Below are 6934 nucleotides of genomic sequence, written 5' to 3'. Positions count from 1 at the left end.
TCCAACCCCCTTTTAAAGCCATCCAGATTTGTGGCCATCACTACATCTTGTGGCAGTGAGTTCCATAATTTAACTCTGCGCTGTGTGAAGAAGTACTTCCTTTTATTTGTCCTGCATCTCCCACCAATCAGTTTCATGGGATGACCCCCATAAAATCAGCAGCATTTCAGAAATACAAATTTAAAACAGCAAAGTTAAAATTTAATTTATAGACTGTTAAAATACTGAGAGAATAAAAAGGCGTCGCTCTCATTCGGAAAGACTGCTGTGGAGAACACCTGCTGCCCCCCTCCCCATACCTTACTATTGCCTCGAGGGTCTATAACCCAGTAGGGGCAGAGATTGCGCTCTCCTAACGCTAAAGGGCACTTCGAGTGGAGACTGGTGGCTCTGGTTTTGGTGGGGCTATGGATGCATGGTGGGTTTCAGTTAGAAACAACCACGACTCAAAAGGAGCTACTGAAGGTGCTGAACCCCATTCTGGGGCTAGGGTTCAGCACTTTGGATAGCTGTCAGAGTTCTGGCTGGTTCTGACTGGAATGCGGAATGGATCCACGCCCCACCAAAATCGGAGCCACCAGCCTTCTCTGGCCACGCGACATTGTTATGGTTTGCTGAAGCCTCTTTGGGTGGCTGCATGCTTTGTTAATCAACTGGTCATTATAGTTTGTTATTATTTTAATTTAATTAATCCCAGTGAATCTGGTTATATCTACACATTCAAATGCATCTAGCAACATTTGCTACCCGGAGGATTGAAGGCGAAGCTGTGAAAATAGAGACAGAATGGGAATGATAATTTGGGCCAAGAACCAGAAAACAAGGACTGTTTTCTGTATATAGGAAGAGTTAGCAGGTATGGAGTATTTCCCTCACCCCCTACCCACCCTTGCCACATGGCAGCCTCTTCTCTTTGGTGGTGAAAGTGAGGAAGCATGGTCAGGCATGATGGCGTACTGATCTAACATTTACTGCTATGGATGGAGTATATTATAAGCGATCAAAAAAATAAAATTGTTATTGGTGCTGGTGAATGATTCCTTGTTAAGTTGGTTACTGGTTATCCTTGCTTGATATTTCCATTAATAGGAGTTAGGAGATGGTCTCGTGATAGTTGGAATAGAAATCTCTATTTTTTGAAAGAGATGCTGGTCATCACTTGAAGAAGATGACTTTCCTTCAGCTGGGGATGCCCTCAGGGAGAGTGCAGAAACAGGAGTTTTGCCGTTTTGAATGAAGAGAGACAGAAGCAAAAGACTGTTGAATGCTTAGCTGGAATTTTGTGTGCAGCATTAGGGATTGCCCAAGATACTTGAGGGCCTGCCTTGTAGGAATGCTTCCTTATCTCCATTTTATATTCTGCATGTAAATCGGCAAAATATTACAAAGGGACCCTAAAGTCTCCACTCAGGAGAGAAGTGAGCACGTAACAATATTTGGACTGTGTGCTCAAAGTAGATGTTATGGTGGCACAGACCAACTCGGATCTCTTCTCGATCCTCCCAGAGTGCAGGACACGGAATAACGGGCTCAAGTTAAAGGAAGCCAGATTCCAGCTGGACATCAGGAAAAATCTTCCTAACTGTTAGAGCAGTACGACAATGGAACCAGTTACCTAGGGAGGTTGTGGGCTCTCCCACACTAGAGGCCTTCAGGAGGCAGCTGGGCAACCATCTGTCAGGGATGCTTTAGGGTGGATTCCTGCATTGAGCAGGGGGTTGGACTCGATGGCCTTGTAGGCCCCTTCCAACTCTGCTATTCTATGATTCTATGGTTCTATGATCAGACTGTGCCAAATTCATAAAATGGGATGAGTGAAAACATAAAGTACAGTCAACTTACCTACATCTCCTTCCCATCCACCCAAACTACATCCTCAGCTTCCCCCCCTCACAGCAGAGGTTACTTCCATTCTCAGCGTCCCACTAAAGAAAAACAACAACTGGGACAAAGGAGTTGAGGACAGAAATGTAGAAAGATTCAGTTCCCATTCCTGCTGTCCATGCTGTACTTAAAATGGCCTCCCACAACCTGCTATATATGAACACTATGGATCTAATAAATGACTATGTAACTCAGTGGTTTCCAAAGTGGGTGTTACCGTCCCCTTGGGAGCGGTGGGATTGCACAGGGGGGCGTTAAGAGGCAAGGGGGTGGCAGGGGGGCTCTAAGAGGCAAAGGGGCGGCGGGGGGGGCGGGCGCTTGAGGTGGTCTTTTCCGAGAAGCACCTGTCCAGAAGGTTTTAAAACCCAGGAGCATTTTTATGGGAGAAGGTAGTTTGGTCCCAAGCCATATAGGAGAAGAATCCACACATGTATTAATACTGTTCAAGAAGAGTCCTTTTAACAGCGAATTGAAATGTTTCAAAAGCACCAAAGTGCTAATGAAGAGACATACCCCGCTTGGTGTGCACTGCCACACCGGCTGCAAAACAGAGGCGTTCACTTTCTTTTCCCTCCCTCGGCAAGCCTGCGGTGGGTGCTTCGGATTTTGAATAAATATTCAATTAATTGTTACTGTTTTGAATGTTATTGTTCTTATCTTCCTTAGTGGGTCATTGAAAACCGCTATTCTGAATAATGATTTTTATAGTGTAGGGTAGGGGGCACTGGGCATGAGTTTGTGGAACCAAGGGGGCGGTGACCTGAAAAAGTTTGGGAACCACTGATGTAACTGAATACCAGTTGCTGGGGAGCAACCATGGGAGCAGACTTCATGCCCTGTTTGTCGGCTTCCTGAAGCAACAGGTTGGCCACTGTAGGAAACAGAATCAATATGGATGGACCTTTGGTGTGATCCAGCAGGGTTCTTATTTCTGCTGCCATCAAGTCTAATATGGCCCTCAGGCTGTTGTCAAGGCAGGGATATATAGGCAGTGCTTCATTTCTAGAAAGAGAGTTGGCTTGGCTCAGGTCTGCACAAGAACCCTGCCGTTTGGCCTGGAATGAAGTTGTGCCCCTTCATTTAAAAAATAATAATAATGTGGGAACAAGCCTCACTTCCTCAGTGGTGAAGAAAAGGCACTCTGTATATGTTCAGAGATGGCTTTATTATATTGTACATTATTATGGCGTAGTCAAAGATGAGAGTAAATGTGTGGTGTAGTGGCTAAGGTGCTGGACTGGGAGTTGGGAGATCCGAGTTCTAGTCGCCACTCGGCCATGGAAACCCACTGGGTGGCTTTGGACCAGTCACAGACTCTCAGCCCAACCTACCTCACAGGGTTGTTGTGAGGATAAAATGGAGAGGAGGAAGATTATGTACACCTCCTTGGAGGAAAAAAGGTGGGATATAAATGAAATAAATGAATAATAATAATAATAATAAATAAATAAATGACATGATTAAAGGAGGAGTAGGACACAAGTTCAAACGCAGCACTATTGCAGAAGACCTCCTTTGTCTAACCATTACTAGTCGTACACAAGTCAGTGACCTGTTGGCATATAAGGTACAAAAGGAAACTTTGCTGCATCAGAAGTTCCTGGTGAAGGCATTTGCGAAGGCATGTCCTAGAATTTGCATTTGCTACCTACAACATCAGGAAGTATGCACCCTTGCCTAGCCCTTAACAGTTTTTTTTAAATCTTTATTATAGATTTTAATAATGGAGCATCCTACATTTTATTGTAGGCAACAGGTAACAAGTCTAAGGATTAAAATGAAAGCTACCTGTGTGGTTAATTTGAAGCTGTGTCATGTGTTAATACTTTCTTACACAAAGAGCACGTTCATATAGGAAATAACATGCAGCCAATGTGTACATTAAAAGTGTAATTGTGTTTTAGCTCTTTACACAGCTGCTGGCTTTTACTCTGATTTTCACTTTGATTTTATTGTGCTTTAAGCTTTTAAAGATTTTAGGTTTGTATGATCACCGCAGCCCACAGTGGGTTGTGTTTAAGCCAAACTGGATTGTGATGTGTGCTGGTGGCCATTTTGAATATTCAACTCTCAGCATAAAGTTGCCATAGTCTTTTATGTCATCCAAACTTGGGAAGCATGGGTTGTTGTTGCGGGTTGGTTCTCCCTCCAACAACCCCTGCTGCCTGTATTTGGATGACACAGAAACCATGGTAATATTCCACAGGGGGTTGAATATTCAAAATGGCCACCAGCATGCACTGCAATACAGTGGCCCCATTCAGACAACACACTATGCTGCTTAACCACAAAATGGTTAATGGAACGCATTAACCATTTCATAGTTAAGCAGCATGGTTTAGTGCAGTGGTTCCCAAAGTGGGTGGTACTGCCTCCTTGGGGGCGGTGGGATTGCATAGGGGGTGCTAAGAGGCAAAGGGGCGTCAGGGGGGCACTCGAGGTGGTCTTTTCCGTACCAGGAGTTTTGGTTACAGAAGGAAATTTCTTATCGCTATCCTGCACTATGGTTCAGAAGCTCCTGGTTGCATTTCCAACATCATATTTGTTATTATTTATTATTATTTATTTATATAGCACCATCAATGTACATGGTGCTGTACAGATTACACAGTAAATAGCAAGACCCTGCCGTCTGCCTACTTCTCTCCAAGCAAAGAAATTGACTCCAGATTACTAAACATGGTGATTTAAGACTCACGTTAAGTGACTTTAAACCAGACATTGGGAAACAGGTATCACTTCATCAAGCCCATCCATCACATTAAGAATTTGCAAAATAGTGAGGTACTCTACCCTAGTTACTAAATGTGATATCTAATATTCTTACTAAATGACTATCAGACTTTGAAAAGATGATGTCACTGCATCAAGTTCATCAATTATGTTTAATTGAATAAACTAAAAAAAGGTAATTGGATTTTGAATAAATATTCAATTAATTGTTACTGTTTTGAATGTTATTGTTCTTATCTTCATTAGTGGGTCGTTGAAAAACGCTATTCTGAATGATTTTTATAGCGTAGGGTAGGGGGCACTGGGCATGAGTTTGTGGAACCAAGGGGGCAGTTATTATTATTTATTTATATAGCACCATCAGTGTACATGGTGCTGTACAGAGTAAAACAATAAAATAGCAAAACCCTGCCGCATAGGCTTACATTCTAATAGAATCATAATAAAACAGTAAGAAGGGGAAGAGAATGCACCAAACAGGCACAGGGTAGAGTAAAACTAACAGTATAAAAGTAAGATTAAAATCAAGTTCTAAAAGCTTTAGAAAAAAGAAAAGTTTTTAGCGGAGCTTTAAAAATTGCGATTGAACTTGTAGTTCGCAAATGTTCTGGAAGAGCGTTCCAGGTGTAAGGGGCAGCGGAAGAAAATGGACGAAGCTGAGCAAGGGAAGTAGAGACCCTTGGGCAGGTGAGAAACATGGCATCAGAGGAGCGAAGAGCCCGAGCAAGGCAACAGTGTGAGATGAGAGAGGAGAGATAGGAAGGAGCTAGACTGTGAAAAGCTTTGTAGGTCAACAGGAGAAGTTTATATTGGATTCTGAGGTGAACTGGAAGCCAATGAAGAGATTTCATAAGTGGAGTAAAAAAAAAAAAAGTTTGGGAACCACTGGTTTAGCGTGTTGTCTGAATGGGGCCATAGTGTTTTTATATCCTGTATTGAGAAACACTCAATACTAGGGTGGCCATGTGAAAAGGAGGACAGGTCTCCTGTATCTTTAACAGTTGCATAGAAAGGGGAATTTCCTCAGGCGCTATTTGTATATATGGAGAACATGGAGAAATTCTCTCTTCATCACAATAGTTAAAGTGCAGGAGGTATACGAGAGTGACCAGATTTAAAAGAGGGCAGGGCACCTGCAGCTTTAAATGTTGTGATGAAGAGGGAATTTCACCAGGTTCTCCATATATACAAATAGCGCCTGAGGAAATTCCCTTTTCAATACAACTGTTAAAGATACAGGAGCCCTGTCCTCCTTTTCATAGGGTCACCCTACTCAATACAGTAGGTTTTTTGTGTGTATTAAACTCCACAAAGGTATACAAGGCAGCTAACAGCAATAAAACAAACAAAACAAATCTATAAAACACAAAGGGGGGAAAATAAGCACATAAAAACCAAGCAGGAAAAACATCAGCCAACTAAAACTAATCACAACTTTATGCCTTAAGACTGTTCAGAGATCCTTGCTTTGCAATTATTATTATTAATTATTATTATTGTTGTTGTTATTAAAAATATCCATGGTGCACAAAGGGGTAAGGTGTGTTCCCAGTTTTAGAGTGAGGAGGTAGATCCTGCAGTAGGGTGACCATATTAAAAGGAGGACAGGGCTCCTGTATCTTTAACAGTTGCATTGGAAAGGGAATTTCAGCAGGTGTCATTTGTATATATGGAGAACCTGGTGAAATTCCCTCTTCATCACAACAGTTAAAAGTGCAGGAGCTATACTAGAGTGATCAGATTTAAAAGAGGGCAGGGCACCTGCAGCTTTCACTGTGGTGATGAAGAGGAAATTTCCCCAGGTTCCCCATATATACAAATGACACTTGCTGAAATTTCTTTTTCAGTATACCAGTTAAAGATACAGGAGCCCTGTCCTCCTTTTCATATGGTCACCCTATCCTGCAGCAGCAGCACCGGGCACCCTCGATCCACGCCAGCCGTGTCTCTCGGGCCTAGTTTCCATTGGCGCTGGGCGGCGTCTCCCGGTTACCAGGCAGCGGCTCCGGAAGCGCCAAGAGGAGCGCCTGGGCTCCGGTGCTGCTTTTGCTCCAACGCCGCCTCCCTCTCGCTTCCCGGGCATGGATGGGGCTCCTTGTGAAGCCGCGGGGCTTGGGGCTGTGCGGAGACAATGATGGGACGGACTCCGGGGGCCAAGCGAGGAGGAGGAGGAGGAGGCTGCAGTGTGTGAGGAGGAGGAGGAGGAGGCCGCCGCAGCCGCCGCGCCCTCCAGTCGTTTGAGCCACCGAGCCGCAGCCCTCCTCGGCCCGCCGCATCCTCGTTTGGGGCAAGGGAGAGCAGCCCCGCTTCTCTGCAG

Source organism: Elgaria multicarinata, chromosome 9, assembly GCF_023053635.1.
Source record: "Elgaria multicarinata webbii isolate HBS135686 ecotype San Diego chromosome 9, rElgMul1.1.pri, whole genome shotgun sequence".
NCBI lineage: Eukaryota > Metazoa > Chordata > Lepidosauria > Squamata > Anguidae > Elgaria > Elgaria multicarinata.
This window is presented reverse-complemented; position numbering follows the sequence as displayed.